The 19,590-nt window shown below is 46.1% G+C and overlaps 1 protein-coding gene across 4 annotated transcripts in view; it reads right to left on the reverse strand.

The window, feature by feature from the left end:
* Positions 1-19,590, reverse strand: part of Smco4 (single-pass membrane protein with coiled-coil domains 4) — a 52,526-nt gene that overhangs the window by 21,161 nt on the left and 11,775 nt on the right. Inside the window, exon 1 of one of the 4 annotated variants that reach the window (XM_028763383.1) lies at positions 9,686-9,705. The exons of 2 other annotated variants lie outside the window; for them this stretch is intronic. The gene's annotated coding sequence lies outside the window, so the exon portion shown is untranslated. Of the gene's footprint in view, positions 1-968; positions 992-9,685; positions 9,706-19,590 lie in introns of those variants that run through there. One more of the 4 variants, XM_028763382.1, reaches the window with a different exon arrangement.

A 19,590-nucleotide genomic window follows, 5' to 3' on the forward strand; every position in this document is an offset into this window, starting at 1 on the left:
TGTAAGAGCTGGAGCAACCTCATTGTTCTAAGACAACGACCGCTCAGAAAACACATAGTTTACATCGGCTCCAAAAAGAAGATATGGCCAAAACTGCAAAGTGGGCTGGAAATCTGAGCAAAGAGGCCTGAATGGCCTTCAGCCTCAGCAGGTCCATTGTCTACTGAAGTTGGCTTACTGGCTACCATGTGCCCAGCTTCTGTCCCTGGTAAAGAGATCAGTGGCCCAATGACTTTCTGCTGGTGGAGGAGGTGACAGGGACAGCAGCTGGCCTGCCAGAATAAGTCCTGGGGTAGCTCTGCCATCTGCCCATGCCTCCCTACTTATCCCAAGCAGCAAAGAGTCTGCCCTGCCACTGCTTCTGCCCAGGCCTCAGTTTCCCCAGCCAAAAAACAAAGAAGATGACAAGACTTATGCACGGAACAAATAATGCTCAAACCAGTGCCACCTGCCACCAACTCCGTGTGGCAGTGTGATAAGGCATGCGCAGAGCGGTTAGAAGCTTTCTTGCCACTAGGCTGGTACTTGATCAGAGGAGTTATTTTGTTGTATAGAACACAGACTGGCACATGAGCTCCAAAGGAAGCTGCCACCAAACGATGAGTTTATAACAGCGGAGATGTATTCTCAGTCCTGAGGCAAGAAGTCTGAAACCAAGCAGGCAGCGTTCACACATTCCCTACAGACGGTCTTCCTCCCAGCCAGCGCCGATGGACACCGGCATTCCTTGGCACCTGTGGTCCCATCTGGTGCCATCTTCTCTCTACTTTATCCTAGTCATCCTGAGTCTGTGAGCTGGCATTTGGGGTCTCCTGACTAAGCCATGATGATTCTACCCCAAGGTCCTCACGTTGTCAAAGACTCTCATTCAAGTAATAACTGGCTTGGTTATTACTGACTTCCTCTCGGGCAAGTTACTGCATTTACTGTACATTCATATCAGTCACAACTGCGGTGAATAAGCCTACCTAATTTCGATAGCCTGAGCAGCACTGGAGCAAATAGGACTCTGATGTGGGCTCTGGAATCATGCTCAGGATGAGGTTGGCCCAGGGAACAGCCGTCACTGCAGGAAAGGAAAGGAGGTAGGCAGCTGGTTCTTGGTTTACACAGCTGCCCTCTTACCCGTCCATCGGGACCTCACATGGCTTTAGCCAGAAAGCTATATCGATTGGTTTTCTGTTCAAGTACCACCAAGCAGAGTTTTAAATGTCCAAATCTGAGGACAAGAACAAAACTATAGACTGCAGTCACCCTGCATGTGCTGTTAGCATGTGCTCTCTAAAACACTCATCCTCACTGACGTCACAAACTCTCCAGAAGCCTTCAGGCTTTGAAATGAACGGAAAAGGACCTTGGAGACATAGCAGAACAGGACCTCATCTCAGAACAGAAGGCCTCTGGTCTCCTTGCAAACTCACACCCCACCTTAACTGCAGACAACTTCAGAAGAACCAGGAGTGTCTAAATTTTAGATTCCGAAGGGCTAGTGTTCCACAGCTGATAGGACTACAGGCTCTCTCATTTCTCAGCTGTCAACAAGAACACAGCAGGTATGAGCCTTCTGGAAGTCCGCTCACCACACTGATTAAAAAGCTAAAAAATCACATACACCCTTTGAAGCCACAATTCCATTTCTCAAATTCTACAGTCGAAAACAGAACTGACACAGACCAAAACTAGATAGTTCACGGTAGCCTTATGCATGAGGTAAAAAAAGAGAAAGACTTCTTGCCAACAAAAGGAGATTATTGGATAAATAAATGTGGTTGGTTGACTCATAAAAAATTATTAAGCTATTAAAATAAAAAATCATGTTATGCAGAATTTTTAATACAAACAACTGCGATAACAGGTAATCCTTAATTGAGCTAGACACTATACTAAGCATGTAAAGTGTAATACATATACACACACAACCTCACCTTATTAGAGGGTGTACCAACTCAAGCATGCAGGTGTTTCATTTCAACTTCTCAATCAGAAAAAGACTGGCTGAGAATCAAGATTCTTGTTCAAGGTAATCTGGCATGTGTGAGAGGGCTCTGGGATTTGAGCCCACACAGCCCAGCCTCAGAGCCCTTCTTACAGATCCAGATAAGAGCCCTAGAGATGGCAAGCCCCATCCTGAAAGCTCTGAATGGAACCTTATGTGAATAAGCACTCTGCAGATACTTTTAACAACCTTGAGATCTGACCAACAGAGGCCTGCGAGTGGGAGTAAACCTAATCTATGTAACTTCCTGAGAGCCTTTCTCAATATTAGAAACACAGTTTTTTGTTTGTTTGTTTGTTTGTTTTTTTAAAAAAAAGGAGTCTGGGGACACAGCTCAGAAAGAGTGCTTGCTTAGCATGCTTGATGCCCTGGGTATGGATTCAAATCCCAATACTGCAAATAATAATAAAAAACAGCAATAACTTGAATGAGCTTTGAATGTCATGGCTAACAGAAGCAAGGGACCAACAAATAACCTACAGGCAGCTGAAGGTCAATCCTGCTTGCACCTTGATTTGGCACTCTGGTCTCTAGCCATACATGCTGTCTAGAGCCACCCCAATAAGTGGGAAGTCATTACAGCAGTTACAAGAAACCCATGCAAACCCCTGTAGTGTGCTGCAACCAGGGCAGGAGAGAACACAGAAGTCAAAATTTACACACAGCGATCTTAATTATGCATACAAAATATATGCAAACACAACAAAATGTTTTTAGTGATTATCCCTGAATAGAAACATGTTTAGCATTATGCTTTCTTATAATTTTTCAATTTCTATAATTAGCCTGAGTTATTTTCACAAAGAAAAGAAAGGTTTTTAAATTAGCATTTCATGATATTTCTGCAAATCTAACTCATTCACAAAGACTAAAAATCAAGAGGTCCAAAATTTCCTAATTATCATCTTAATTCAATCTCAGGCCACCACCTGAAAAAAATCAGCAGCCTAGGCCGACCCAGCTGTGAGAACCACCTGCCCTCAGTTTCTCAAAACCTAATGTTTGAGACTCTAATGGAGGCAAACTGTAACAGGAAGTTAGTTTCAGGCTTTGGAAACATAGGGTAGCAGAGGATGACATAGGCCTTTCCTCCATCTAACCAGACCTGTGGTGTGGGGGAGAGACTCATTCACAGAGCTAGGTCAGCCAAAGTCTGCAGCCACATGCCAAGAACAGAAAGCACCAGTAAATGTAAAGTAAATGTTTAATTTCTCTGTAGATAACGTCACAGAAGGAAAGATTAAGTGTCACTCTAATCTCCTTACCCACACCCTGAGTCCAAGGCTACTCTGTCTCAAGGCTCCTACTGTCAGTTGTGCAGTCCCGACAGCCAAGGTCAAGTTCACTGCATCGACACCTGTGCTTTGATCAAACAGACTCACATGACAGACTGTCCCCGCCCCCCATGTGTAGGCAGCACTGGACCAAAACAGACAGGAAGATCTGCATTCCCTCACAAGAAGGGGAAACCAAGAGTTGCTGGTTCCCTCCTGGCTGAGGTCAGACCAGGTTCACAGAACATACCAGGCATGTTACATGATTTCAGAGGAGTAGGGGAGCACCCTACAGTCTGGGTTTTCCTAAGCACATTTATGAACTGTTTTATTGGCCAGCCAATGAGTATATTGCCTATAATGTCTCTCATGCCAAAAAGACAAGTTCAACATGCTATCCCGGTTGATTCAGCCTGGAATACAGGTTATCTGGATCACAAGAATGCCCTTATCTGGATCACAAGAATGCCAACAGCAGTATCCAGAGAGGGAGCTATGGGCAAGCAAGAGCTTTAGAGGCAGGGAGCCGAGCCGAGAACAACAGATTAATGTGGTACACCTCCCCACAAAGCAGTCCCCAGACACACCTGCAGTCTCAGTGACTAGCCAATGTGTGTTGGTATCTCCAACTCACCCCTCCACTTCATAGTGTATTAGTACCTAGAGGTGTCTAAATTTATGGGGTCAAACAAGAACAAACACCAGCAGTCCATGTACCAGCTGGTAAAAAGGAAAGGCCAGAGCTGGAAAGACTTCCTCCAGAGGACTCTAGTTAGTTCAGTTCCCAGCACCCATATCAGGTTCCCAGCTACCTGTAACTCCAGATCCAGGATTCAAGAGAAAATCCAGGGTACATGGTTATTATCTGAAGAACCCTAATCCTATGACCTATACCATCAAATCAAGTTTCACAGGTTACTTGCACACACAGCTTGAGATGTGTTCCATTCCACAGCTTCCTTGTTCCACTTAAATTTTAGAAAACAAAAAACACATGCATTCTTGAATTAAAAATCTGTTTGAGCATTCCCAAATCCTTCCATGCTTAACACCTGGTGGTATCCCCCCGCCAAAAAAGTAAACCCCTGGAATCTTGGAATACCATGCTAAGTATTTCATCTGTTCAAAAACCACCTATTTACCCCTTACCATAAGGAAGAGAAGGTGGTGGTGGAGGAAAAAGAGGATGACATCTCTCTTATACAGCCCAGGCCCATTTGCCAGGGCATGGTGCTGCCCACATCAATCATTAGTCAAGACAGTTCTTCACAGACATGCCCATAGGGTAATCTGATGGGGATAATTCCTCAACTGAGGTTCTCTCTCCAGTGTGTCAGGTTGGCAACTGAGATGAAGCACCATATAATGATCACCAGGTGATCCTGAGAAAGGATGAATGCAGAAGCCTTGAGACCACAGTAGCTTCCAGTCAAGTAAACAATGCCACTCTTCTTAGCAAATGTTCCGTGCTGGAAACTGTTGTCTTCATTAGGAAGGTGAAACCGGGCTGGAGAGACACCTCGGTGAACAAAACACTTGCCACACAGGCACAAGAATAGGAGTTCCCATCCCAAAAGCCCACATGAAGCTTGGCAGCCATGATCCTGAGATCCTAGCACTTAGAAAGGAAAGCCTGGCAAGCTAGCTAGCTAAACTAGCTGGAATTGGTGAGCCACAGGTTCAGTAAGAGATTCTGCCTGAGTAAATATAGTGATACATATAATAATAAATATATAGTGGTACATGATCGAGGAAAATACCCACCATCAACTTCAAGCCTCTACATGCATGTTCATACACACACACACATGCATGACCATGTACAGACACAGGTGTGCAAACATGCATACACACCCGTGCAAAACTGCACAATGATGTCTAGATATTATGAAATTTGCCTACTGTTATATTTATTTAATAAATATTTTATCATTTCAAATTCTAACATATAAATGTCTCTAGACATGGTCTATGTAAATCAAAGCCTTGAAAATAGAAGGACTGGCTTAGATCCCCAGAACTCAAGTACAAAGTGGGATACAGTGGCAAGACCAGTGGGAGATAAGCAGATGCTGGAAGCCTGTGGGTGGGCCAGCCTGAATGAAATGGAAAAGTCCAGCCAATGACAGATGATCTTAAACTAAAAGTTAGCAGGAACCCAAAGACCGATAGCCAAGGTTATCCTCAGATGTGCATGCAGACACTGTCAATACACATACCCCTGCCCTATACATTCACACACACACACACACACACACACACACACACACACTGTTCAAGAAAATCGCAGCAATCTTTGAGACTTACATAGAAGAGTCCTAAAACCAAACATTAGTCTGGAGCTGTAGGGGTCAGGGAATGGAAAAACAGAGGCTGACACTATGCTGGGCATTCACAACTACTCTTCCAAGAGGAGTGCTAACTCCTACAACTGTCACTGGCAGATTTGTCTTAGAGAAGGAAACAAAAGTGTGCTGGGCCCCCACAGATGTGTGATTCTAAGAACAGATCCGATGGGAAGTCAAACTGCAGGGCACCGAAGGCCCGATATTACACCCTAAAAAATGAAATACAAATTTCTATAAAAGAATAGAAATGGAGAAATATTAAAATTTAATGATGGAAGAAAGAAGAAAAGCCGGGTCTTGCAAAACAGACTTGTATCCAAATAAAATCCTGCAAAGTGAAAGAAATCGTGGCAACAAAATGCAAGGCTTTAAATCTCTCAAGATGCCCAAATCAAGATGCATTTCAGGCATGTCTGGGAAACAAAATTACAGGAGCCGGCGAGGAGCAGTAAAGTGGAAAAAAAAGCTCTCTGCTGCAATCCCAGCTCTCAGGAGGCCAAGCAGTGGGACTGTGGAGATAGAGGCTAACCTGGGCTTCAGGGTGACACTGCTTCAAAAACAAAGCCAGAGAGAGGATAGGTGGGTAGATCAGTATGCACAGAGACAGACAGACAGACAGACAGACAGACAGACAGACAGACCTAGCCAGAGGAGACAAATGGGAAGGACAGGCAGGGAGGAGGAGACACTGGCCTCTGTGGCAAAGCTTGACTGTGGGCTGCAGTCTCCACACACTGCACCCCGCTGCTGGAGAAAGGAAAGGAGGAACAGAGAGGGAACATTTTCAGAGTGAAGGATTGCTCTGCAGAGCCAGGTCCAGCTGACCCTCTTGAGCAAGCATGTCCCCTGGGAAATATCTGCTTACTCCAACCTAGAGGGCATGGGACAAACTGGCTCTCAGGCAGTTCACACAGCTATCTGCTAACTACAAAGGCTACAGATGGAACACAAGGGCAACTTGTTCAAGCTTACTGGGCCTCAGTTTCCTCTTCTCCCAATGAGGGATCCATCACCTCTTCTAGGAGGATGGGCAGAGATGTCATAGCAGGGTGGCCCTGTGAGCCCAGGTCTGGCGCATGGCAGTCACTCCACAAGAAAGCTTGAGATTATCGCTGCAGCTTCTACTCCAGGGACAAAGCAGAATCTAGGGTTTTCCAGTCAACACCTATTGCATGCCAGAAGGCTCCCCAAGGCCAGCTGTCAAGGTTTCAAAATTCACTAAAATCTTAGATACAGAGAAGGAATTTGAATGGGTTTGGCCAGGATCATGCATGCCCAGCTGATGAGAGTTGCCCTTGACCAAGGCCTGAGTCTACGTGGCCTTTCTGATGCCAGGCAGCCTGCATCACAAAGGCACTCTGCCCAGCAAGAGACCCAAGACAGGAAAGGTTAAAGAAACAACTGGCTTCCTGGACAACAGGATGGCTAATGCCAGGTACCATTCATGCCCCATTTCCTCCCGTGTCAGGATCACCCAGATGTGAGCTGCCAGCTATTACTACCCACTGGCTTATGGAGCAGACAGCTACTCAACTGCTCACTTGCCTGTGTGCGTGTGTGTGCGTGTGTGTGTGTGTGTCCGTCCCTGTGCATGTGTGTATATGTGTGTGTGTACATACATGTGTATGGGGAGGCCAGGGGTGAATCTCAGGTGTCTTCCTCAGTCAGTCTCCACCTTGCCTTCTGATACATGGTCTCCTATGTCTTACCCAGAGCTTACCACAGCGATCTACTGTTTTTATGTTGGTACTAGAATTCAAACTCAAGTCCTCACGAACACATAGAAAACACTTTACCCACTGAGCCATCTCCCCAGATCTGAATTGCTCTCCTGATCTAAGTCTAAGACTTTCCCTAGAGCCCAGCAGAGTGGAAAGCATACCCAATGGATGTTGATCAGCACCCTAGCATCCAGTTAGGGTAGATGTTAAGAGTCCTGTAAACAAATGGATAAAACCCAAAAGACTTTGACCGAGTCAACAAGATAAAAATAGCCAATTAAATGGATCCTGGAAAAGACAGACAGGAAGACCGTTTTGACAGAAATGATGGATTTGACTCTTCCCTCTTCTTCAGCTCTAGAATATTTCTTGTATTTCCTTGGCATGCTTTTGCCCCAGTGCCTTCAGACAGACAGTAAATGAACAGGAAACTTTCTTTACGGCTGTTTTAAGCCAACTTGTAATGGTGGCAAGTCATGAAGAGGCCCAAGTCTGAGGTCACCAGTACAGATGCAAAGGCCCCAAGGTCTTTCAAAGCGTGGTTTATCCAGGTGCTAAAAAACCAATGGGTAAGAAAGAAAGCTAGTCAGCAGAGAGGATCTAGGAAGCACGGAGAGACCAGAGGCACAGGGCCTTGTCACTACAGACTTCATACTCTTTGAAGTGAATAGGCTCTTTAGAGATTCCCTGAAGGAAGGCACTGTCAATCTGTACTTTTTGAAAGTGTGGATGGATGCATAGGACTCTGTCACACAGAGCCATTCCAACTTCTATTTAATGGCAACATTCACGTAGGACACACGCATAAGCACACACAGCCTGCACTGCAACAGTGGCATTGCCTGTGACTCTGGGTCAGGTTTAAGGTCCTGAGACAATTTCTGATAACTGTCTAACACTGATAACCGTAACAGTGCCAGTCTTCTTTGCTGTTGCTGGTTAGTGCGCACAAAGCCCTCGCCAACGTCAGCCCTGGCTTATCAAACCACTGTAACACTTGAGTCTCACCATCTAACTCAGCCTCACCACATGCAGAACCTCCAACACTTTCCATCCCACCTCTTTCTTCCTGTATCTTTGAGAAACTGATTTCAGAATCTAGTAATAAGTGTACTGACCTAAGTTTTGAGATGCTGGCTTGAAGCCAGTGGTGAGTAAGGGCAGCAGAGTCCACAGGACTTGGTGACACTAGTGAGGGACAGGAAACAGAAAGACCCTCTGAAGTGTCTGCAGTAGCGGTGGTACCATTAGTTGGGGATCCAAGAAGACGGTACTTTTCCCCCACATCGCTGTCACCTGCACAGAGTGGCATCAGCAGCAAGAGGCTAACTTTCACAATAACCGATTGGGTCCTAAATACCACACTCAGTTGCACAGTTGCTAGAGCCACACTCTTATGTTGTTCCTGAAGCCACCATTTTTATACCATTCTTACAACTGCTAAGCATTGCCACACAGCTAAGGACCTATGTCAGCTCCTGTCATCCTCAAGCCATTCCTACTGTGCTGGTGACACAATGACACTCAGAACAATGCAGATGAGTAAGCAGTCAAGCCAGCACTCAAACTGAACCCACTTAACCCCAAAGCCAAATCCACATGAAATTATTCTGAAATCTTAGCACCATTATCCTTATTACAGAGACATGGAGAACACCCTGTCTGACTTGGAGATGGCAGTCTCTGCTCCCCAGGACATAATTAACTCAGAAAAACCCTCCTTTAGGCTCACAAAAGGCCATAATTCATCAAGAGCCACTCATTCACTTCCTACAAATACATAGGTCAGGTCAAGCAACTCCGGGTTTACAACTTGAAAGATTAACTGTGCTCACAGCACAATTTGTTTAGAAAATTAATGATATTCAGGACAGTGGATTCATTAGTGCCAGGCAGTTAATAAAACAATCGTGGAAGTTGAAATGCCCTCTCATCTCCTGTTATAATCACTATGAGAAAGGCAAGCCCAGGGAGTCACTAAAGGTCACAGTGTTTACAGTCTACAACTCTTGGAGTGAGCAAGTCACAGAGGAAAAAATTCTGTTCAGCGAGGGCAAAGAAAGGATGCAGCTGAGGGAGGAGAAATAGCGAAACCTGTACCCTTCCCTGATAAACCTTGCTCCCCGCTGAAGTCTTCCTTCACCAGATCCAACAGGGAGACACTAACCATAAAGCACCGATGGTAAACACTCAGCCTTCCACAGATAGCAACTGGGATGTCTGGCAAACACGGGATGAGAAAAGAGAGGCTCAGTGGACTCGGCTGCAAACAACAATATCCCAGAACTAGACAGCCTACTCCACCAGTGTGGACAGACCACAGAGAAAGCAAAACTATGTCATTACCTGTGAAAGTAGACTCCGTCCTCTCACCCTCCCCTCACCACAGACCTAGGGAACCTTCCTTAGGCCTTAATAAGCTGCAGATCTGTGAGAACGAGCCAGTAGGGGTAGAGGAAGGGCAAATGTGTCTGTGTGTGTGTGCGTGCATGCCTGGGGGGAGGGGCGGGGTAAGGGGATGGGTGTGCGTATCTGCCTGTCTAACTGTGGTGGGCAGACTGTAAGAGCTGAGCTCCTTGTGAAGAGAGACCAAGGCACTCTTCCTTCCTTGGATTTGCCCCTCCTTTTTTAACTATAGAACCAGGCCAACCTTGATCTCTGAATCTTCCTGCCTTGGTCTCCTAAGGGCCAGGGAAACAGGTATGTGCCTCCAAGCCTGACTCTCTGCTCTGTTAACTGATGCCTGTCTGGCTTTTCTGTTTAATTTCATCACTCTGGAGAACTGGCCATGCCAGGTACAGTGTCTTACAGATGTCACACGACTATGGAGACTTCTAGAAGTCTAGAAAACAGGGCATTTTTTACCTTTTTTTTTTCCCCAAGGACTAACCTAAATCTTGGTGGATGACCTACCCTAGGTCTCTAGCTTTTGCTTCTCTCCAGATACAGCCTGTTCTCTCCTCATAAGCAGAGATAAAGATGGCCATCTGTTAAGCACTTGCAACATGCCCAGCGATTCCCATCCATTCTCTCCTGACAATCCTAATGGGACACAGTATTTTAGGCCTTCCTTAAACACCCCGAGAAGACCTTCTAATCCTTTCCCCAAGAGTTCCACTAACTGGGGATATGAGGGTATGAGGGTCATTCTCATTTAAACCACCACAGGATGCTTCTTAAAACATTAAAAATATAACTATTACAGGAATCACAAAGCAGGCTCTGGGGCATTTCAACCAAGGAAAACCAGCAAGGGACAGTACAAGCTACAGACGAGGGCAACATTTGTGGTATTCATTCCTTGTCCACATTCTTGTTCTTGGTAAAACCACATTTGTCTGTGGGATAATATGAACCCCAAATATCAAGATGCATCTTCAGTCTTTAAAGCCCACATCTGCCGCATCTTCAGGTCACGCCTGAAGCAGCAACAGCAGATTAAGTAAGGCAGGGTCAAAAGGAGGCCATGGGAAAGACAGCTAAGACTGGGAACCCATGTGGGGTACACTTACACCTGCATTCTACACCCCTCAGCAGCTTTCACAAGGGCTGTGGTCACCAGTGATCATAAAGCTGACAGCGTGGTGGGAACACCGGGATGGTAGCAAAAGAGTGTGCCTTTAAATTAAAAACAACACAGTAGAGTGACTTCAAAAGACAAGACTGACATTTCTGATATAAGCAAGAAACTAATGTGGCAGGGACAGCTGGCCAATCAGGTAGCAGGCAGGGGAGTTGGCCAGATTCACCACGCAGGTGTTCAGTGAAGCAGTAAGCACAATGAAAACAACTCAATTAATTCATTGTGCATTCCTGTCCAGCAGAGCCAGGATAAGCCTGAAATGCCGATGGCAGGCCAGAGACTCACTCTGCAAACGTTGGGGCTGACAAAGAAGCACATGTAAAGGATAAGATTACACAAGACTGACTCTGAAGCTCTTTGAGGCCCAGGTGCAACCGAAGAAGAGAGCAAGGGACTGCCGATCACAAGATCCTAGTCAGGGGGCTTCTCTAAGAGAACACAGGGAGAAAGAGGCAAGATGTAAAATCCAACAGCAAGACAATGGGACCACCCCCATCTGTAACCGCCCCTAGGTGTGAGACTCCACCAAACTGAGACTTGACACGAACACATCAGGCAAGCCAAGCATCAGAACATGCTAGCAAACAGCAGATACAAGAGGTGTCTCCACTCAGCCAGGAAAAGACAAAGACACTGTGAATTTAAATTGAGACAAGAAAAAACAAGGGTGATCAGGGCCAACATGTGGCAGAGTAGCTACAAGTCCTTACTAGAGAGGGGGACCCCCACAGTGCTGCAGCAGTCACCATGCCACTCAGCCGCAAAGGAAGCCAGATACTAGCAGTGAAAAGCAGACTGAGGAAGCGGGTACCCACAGCAGACGACGACGACACTCTTGTTTCATACAAAAGGTGCTAAAACAGGTGTATAAACTGAAGAAAGGATCACTCCATGACATGTTAATGGGGGAGGGAAGTAGATACGAGGAAGAGAACAGTTAGAGGCATCTGGAAGGGTCCAGAGAAGGGAGAGAAAGCAGTAGACTGACCATGGTCAGCAGATTAGGCCTGGCTAAGAGAGAAGCAGGAGCAGAGGAAAGGTGGAGGACAAAGATGAAGATGAAAGCCCCGCAGCCAAATTAGCAGTGAGAGCACACAACCAAACTAGCAGTGCCATAGGAGGACAAGGAGCTGGGGAGGGACGCACAGGAGACAGAGAAGTTTAGGGATGAGGAGTTACAAGAACCGAGGAGCCAGGATGTCAACAAGGACTCTGAAACACTTACTGCTCCTAAGGGAGCCTGCAGCCAGCATGCCTTTGGTATGTTAATAATCATAACCTCCACAGACAGACATCTGTCCCCTCTGACAATGATAAGGGAATTGGTTCCTTCTGGTAAAGGGAAACCCTCTTTACAAGGTCTGGAGGAATGTTTTTCGAGACAGGGTTTCTCTGTGTAGCCCTGGCTGTCCTGGAACTCACTATGTAGACCAGGTGAGCCTCAAACTCAGAAATCCACCTGCCTCTGCCTCCCAAGTGCTGGGATTAAAGGCATGGAATGTTGCCTTTTATCTAACCACTACAATCTGGGGAAATGGAGTTCCCTTTGGACCTGACAGGGGACTGAGGAGACGGACTCAGTGGTTAAATCTCTTGCCACCAAAGGGGACCAGAGTTAGGATCCCCAGAGCCATGTAAATGCCAAGTGATTCATATGTACAGACATGCACATGGGCACACGCGCGCGCGTGCGCGCACACACACACACACACAAATGGGAAAAGACACTAAGGTACTTACTGAAATGATAGAACAGGAGTCCAGAGTCTCAGACTGGCTGAAAGTTTGCAAGCTTAACCACTAAGCTCCACTATAGGGACACTATGTTGCTTCCCAGCATGGGGAAGAGATACTATGTCAACTAAACGTCAAGGGAGAAACTGCCTACCATTGGCTATTTCTCAGCATGTGCCACTGTTACTCTCTCTCTCTCTCTCTCTCTCTCTCTCTCTCTCTCTCTCTCTCACACACACACACACACACACACACACACACGGCACTTACAGAGATAAAGAACAGAACTATTTTAACTTTGGGAGGAAGAGTTCATGACACTCAAGCCTAAACAACAGAAGCAAGCAGATTCAGACTTGAAAACAATTGTTGAACACAGAAACCCAGCACATACTCCTTCGACAGGCCCCGTGGGAGTGTGTGTGAGTGGTCAGCCATGGCCTTGGTGTACTGCAGGGCTATTAAGACGCAAAGAATGATCTCGAACCCTGTGTTTGCCAACCCGAGACAGTCCACTAAAACTATCACTGAGCTGGATACAAAGTCACCAGGTTCCCTCTGCAACTGTAACACTGTTTTAGAAAATAAAAGAGGCCAGCTGTCTCAAACAGCTTCATCCAGTTGAGCTCCAGCACAGCCCAACTTCGCCATCTATGCCTGATGGTCTGTGTTCTATACAGTACAAAACCAGGACATTTCCTCACCATACACCTGCTCTACTGCAACAGCCTTCCCTTTCACGGTCACCATCAAACCCCAGGGTAAGCTTCAAGTTCAGTTCCAGAGTTCTGGAAGGGGCCTCCTACAGGGGCATGGCTCCAGCTGTACCCTGATACCCAAAGTGTCTCACGCCATTTTTCTTAATATTAAACACAAAACCAAGAACAGCAGGTGGTATGTATGGATGCTAGGCACTGTGCAAAAGGCTTTTGGCTTGAGACATCTCATTTCATCTCCAGTATCTCTGAGGTAGGCGCCATTTTCAGACCCAGTTACAAGATGGAAGGGTTATCCAAAGTCACATAAGAATTCATACCTGGGTTTCCCAAGCTACACAGCCCAAACTTTTAACGGTCACACACTCAACACTGTAGCAGACTGCCCTCTGAGGCATCAATAAGTGGATCCATAAAATAAACTCACAGTAAGCAGATTCCCCTACATGGGGCATCATGTGGTAGAATCAGAGTACAGGGGGGCCAGGAAGCAAAACGCCCCAGGGAGGGGGGAAACGCAAACGACCTAAGGAAGAAATGATTTGGGGGAAAAATAAATGGACCCTCACAAAACCATGTGTGTCCTGTGGCAACGTGAGTGTGGTGTGACTCTCCTATCTCCTCTGTGAAATCCATACGGTCTCCCCTGGTGGGGATACAAAAAGTTCAGATAATCCACCTCCTCGCATGTACTGTGCCCTACCTGAACTTCAAATAGACATATCTGAGGCGGTAGTTCCAGATCCCACCATTTTCCTGCTTTCTTTATTAATAAAGCTAAGGCAAGACCCTCTTTCTGGTCCACTGTGGAAATGCCATTCTGCAAACTGACCTCAACATTTCTCTGGCTGTTCTTTCAGCTATAACGAGTTTTCACAGACAGACCCATGATCAGCAGGGCAGCTGCTGGGCACAGGTAGGTAATAGAAGTTTTGGGAGTCAAAAGAGGGACTGTCTTATACTGAGACACACAGCCCTTCATCCTACTGCAATCCTCCATAAGACAAAGCTTGCAGATGGTCTCATTCACAATGGATTAAGACTCCACTGCCACCACCATGCCAACAAAGCCCAACCCCTGAGGGAAGAATCCCAGTATGACTCTCGCTTGTGAGCATGATCAGGACCTGAGGCCTTTCGGCCCTGCTGGATTGTGAGTTCCTTGAATTAAGGAGAGTAACTCCAGACCACAAGGCAAATATATACAGTCCTGGAACCTCGAAGACTAAACACTGTGGGTTGGTTTCTTGGCTCCCTGTACTTGTCTACACTAGCATTTATGAACAATAAAGAAGAAAGGAAGGTGAGTGGGCTGGGGGAAGTTCTCAGTAGATGGCAGGAAATGTAAGAATAAATCTACTGGCTGCGTGGGAGGAGTTGGAAAGGAGGCCAGAGAGCTTCTAAGTGATCTCATGATGATTACTTAGCAAATGACAGTGTTCGAAGCACAAGTGACCAGCATGCATGTTTAAAAGACAATTTCTAAAATGCTGTTTTGCCTAGCATGTTGTCTAAGGTCTGTAATCCTAGCACTCGGGGGACTGAGACAGGAAGATCATCATGAATTCAAGGCCAACCTGAGCTACAAAGTAAGAACCTGTATCACAGAATAAGTAACCTGAGGCCAGCAAGATGGCGCAGCTCTGGCTGCACTTCTGGAGGACCTGGGTTTGAGTCCTAGCACACATATGGTGGCTTAGTCTATAACCCCAGTTCCAGGGGATCTGAAGCCCTTTCCTGGATCCTGCACACATTACACACATGATGCATAGACATATATACAGCCAAGACACCCATACACATAAAATAAAACATTTAAAATAAAATAAAAATCATTTATCTATTTCTCCCTTGTCCTTTCATTCAACCATGTGACTCCCATAGTTTCCTATCATTCTATGGCTGGTCCTGAAATCAGGGTTCTCTGCAGACATCTCTCGGTGAAAGTCTGCAGTAGATTACTCCCACTCTCCTTAGGGAAAGGAGAGGGTCTCAGGTCTCAAGTAGTATAGAAAGATTAGGGACTTTTCTGTTAAGCTGGTGGAAAATTGCAGACAAATAGCAACCCATTAGTTGGGTTCTATGATTCATGTACACAGTCTCATTTGTATCTAACCATTGCTTCTTGTGCTGTTATTATTGGAAATGTATAGGACATGGATACAGGGTATGTAGCCAGTCCCTGTTCATAAAGCCAAGAAATGCTGTGGGGGATGAAAGAGACGCCACTCCTGATGGAGACTATTGCTAGCACCAACAAGCCCCAGGCAGCTTCTCATTGACAACACAAGTCACTTTAAAACAGACATCTTCAGATTTTTTCTTGGAAAAACTTAGAAGAAACCTTTTTAAATGACTGTTACTTTGCTTTTGTTTCAAATTAGTAGTAGTTCCTCATAGCTGACTTGCTGAACCTAAAAACTCTTTTAGAAGAAACCACAGCATAAAGAAAGCATGCTGCTTAAGTTTCAAGTTACCAAGAAATGTATCTATAAAATGGGGACAGATGGCAGTGGCTCTGAGAAACGCTGACCAACCCAATACCTGGGCAGACTGCCTCTAGTTTAATAAGCCAATCAACCCGATCAACAAGGAAAAGCAATGCTCCTTTCAGGACTTTGCAACCAGCTTTGGGAACAAAGCTAGAGAGAAAGATTAAGCATACAACCACCTCCAAACTCAGACTTGCTCCTCAAACCTGCCAGAAGGCAAGAGAGACTGAAGAGGGGACCAGCCTTGTTAACAGATGGAGCACACACGCTGGGCTAGTCGGAAGCAATGACATCACCATCCAAACAGTGCAGGGTCCTAACCCTTACCGATGCCCTCGGATCTTAGGGAAGGGCACCAGGAAAAATACCAAAGCAAGAGAAAAGTCAATGAATGAATCGTGACAAGGAGTGAGAGACTCACACTAACTCCAGCTAACAGCACTGCGCCCTGCCGTCAGGTCCCCGGTACCCAGAGCCATCCTTCTTTCAAGGAAGGTCAAACAGGCCACAAAGCCTCAACCAAGTACTCATCTTCCAAGTTCAGAACTGTTATACAGAAAAAGGCTAGACTCTGACTAGCAGGCCTGTGTGGGTGCCCTTGGCTCCGGTTCTCACACAGGAATGTGAGCAGCTCCACTTTGATCCCCAGTCACTCCTCCATGGAAAAGAGAGAGCAAACCCTTGCCTTCCAACGTGGCTGAGAGGGGTTTGTGAGGGAAGCCACAGGTAAAGCTCAGCTCGTAGCAAATCAACAACAAACAGCTACAGCTACTGACTTAGCAAAGGAAGTCCTTACAAAAATAAACCTGATTTCTCTGGAGAAGGTGTCACATGGTGCATGAGGAAATCATGAGGATAAAGGATTCTCAGAAAACTCAGGAACGTAGAGTAGGAAGACCCCACCCACCACTCCACTTCCTGAAGGGTTCCAAGCCCTCTTCCTGTTGCTCCCCAGAAAGCCTGGAGGGTCACAGTGCCTCCTACTCCAGCATCTTCACATTCTATAAATATACCCTGAAACCAACCAGAGTGCTTTCGGCCAGTCCCCTGAGCAAATGAGGACAGCTGCTTTTTCTCTGGAAATTAAACATCCATGGAGCATAGCCACACTCAGTTCAAAACAGGTATCCATGACCTACTTAGTCTTCCAGTAGCAAAGCGCTCTCAAAACAGAAACCAGTGGACAGTGAGACGAGGTGACCTCAGCAGAGCTCATGCAGAGACTGTCCCCTGTGTCACATAAAGCATACAGCAGAGATGACTCAAAAGTCAACCCAAGGTGCTGACACAGACATCCAGCTACAAACTCAAGTGGAGAGGCAGAGGCTGCCAATTCCTCATGCCCTTTGACCCCCAGCAAACATTTCATGGAAGCTGACCAGGGTCATCATTCTTCTGCAGTGCCTGGTCACGCTACTGACTCTCTCCCCTCCTATGATTTCACTCACAAACCCAGGGCTGCTGTGGGAGCTAGCCCAGCTTCTCTCTGGTTGTTCTTCAGTGTCTTGTACACAGAGAGTCTACCAAGGTAAGCATACAGACACACAGGAGTGGGGGAGGAAAAGAGAGATGGGGGGAAGGGGAGGGGGAGAGAGGGGGGAGGCAGAGAGAGAGAGGGAGGGGGAGACAGACAGGGAGGGAGGGAGAGAGAGAGAGAGAGAGAGAGAGAGAGAGAGAGAGAGAGAGAGAGAGAGAGAACAGCTCCCAGACACTCCTTCAAAGGGTTAGAGAACAAAGCAAGACTGGGCTTGAAACCAGACAGATATCCAGAGTAAGGCACTCTATACTAGTATTGTCAAGCATATAAGGCTGTAAGGGGATCTAAATGACAATTTGAGTCAACAGAGGAAGGTGAATCTTGCAGAGTGGATCTGAGGAACTTGCCAAGGTAAACAGCAGTAAAACCCAGAGCACTTAGCACAATACACAATTCAATACAGGGTACACAGGAATACTTCACCTCTCTAGCTAAGTAAGGGTAGAAGGAGCCTGCCAGAGGCAAAGCAGAGCAAAGCTAAGCAAATCCAGCACCCTTCCCAACCCTTCTGATCTAATGTCCACCTCTATCTCTGGGCTGAGCACCCTTCCCATCCAGCATCTTCTTCGTCTCCTGGCCACCCTGGGCTATAGAAAGATTTTGAGATATTTATCTAAAAATAAAGATAAGGGAGAGAAAAAAGAAATGAGACCAAGTATGAAGACTAAGGCCAGACCTTCAGACACCAAGTTCAATGTCTGCTCTCTGAACTAGGTTCACATGTCTAAGTGGCAGTCACCCTGCTGCCCCAGGCCGCTCTACCTACTGCATCATTCTGCAGACAGAATCCTGGTAGGCAGCCTACACACTCCCATCTTCTCAGCAACAACAGAAATACAGTGATCACCAGCTTCGACATCACAAAGCCAGGCTGACCAATTCGAGAAGCCTTAAGAGAAACACACGCAAGTCAACAGCTTTGTACAGTCAGGGCTGGGCAAGCAGGGGGTAAGACTCAGGGTCGCCACAGTCACAGGCTAAAGAACCCAGGAAGCAGCCAGCAGTGCTGCATTCAAGTGTGGCCTCTGGAACTTCCTCTAACCTGTATCAATAACTCTGCCCAAGTCTGAGCTTCCTCAAATATGAAATGACAAGTTCAGGAAAGGAGCTCACAGCAGAGATACGTAATGGCCCTGAACTATAAACATGAAAAGTTTGAAAGGTCAGGAGTAAGGAGCTGGAGAGATGGCTCAGGGGTTAGGAGCACTCCCTGCTTTTCCAGAGGACTTGGATTTAGTTCTCAGCACTTGTATCAGGCAGCTGACAACCACCTATAACTCTAGCTCCAGGGAATCTGACAGCTGTGTACACACACATAGATAAAAGAAGTAAATAAAAGACTAGGGGTACTGGTACACACCTATAATCTCAGTACTCAGGCAGTGGCAGCAAGAGAACCAAAAGTTCAAAGCCAGGCTGGACTGTTTACAAAAAAGTTTAAATGGGTGAGTTTCATGCTATTTATACTTTACCACACTAATAAAAATAACTTAAGGTTTATATTTTTATAAATAATTTTAGTAGTAGGATTCCATAAGATATTATAAGGCATGTCTTACAATGTCTGGTACCTACTGAATTCTAGTAAGTAACAATTTATTATTAGTGCTGATGTTTTTACCATGTACAACACAGAAGAAACCCTATCTGGGCTTGAGGTATATGTTGACTGGTAGAGTGCTGCCCAGCATGTATAACATGATAGCACACTCCTGTAATGCCTGCACTTGGCAGGAGGAGGCAGGGCGATCAGAAGATCGAGGTCATCTTCAGCTATACAGCAGGCCTGAGACCAGTCTGACATACATGAGACCCTGTCTCAAAAAGAAAATAAAGATGCAAATTTCCAAGAAGACAAAATACAGAGATAACCGGGGAGACAACTTTTTAGCATTTCTCTCTGTGAATGCTATTTCTCTATGTGAATGCTATTTCTCAAGAAAATTACAATGTAATATATATACAATCTTGGAGACATGATCCATTTATTTTCTTACTTGTTTTACGAAAACAATCCCCAGGAATAAAGGGCCTTTGTTGAAGAAAGTTGTGTGCAATCTGGGAGAACACAGATACTAGCTGAGCAACTGAAGCTACCTGCCTCCAGAAGCAGAGAGGAGGTTCAGCCGAGTCCTCCTGATCTGGGCCTTCCTCCCTGCCTAGGAAGCAGGACCTGGAGGCCGGACAGC

The sequence above is a fragment of the Grammomys surdaster genome, unplaced genomic scaffold, assembly GCF_004785775.1.
Source record: "Grammomys surdaster isolate TR1022 unplaced genomic scaffold, NIH_TR_1.0 138, whole genome shotgun sequence".
Taxonomy (NCBI): domain Eukaryota; kingdom Metazoa; phylum Chordata; class Mammalia; order Rodentia; family Muridae; genus Grammomys; species Grammomys surdaster.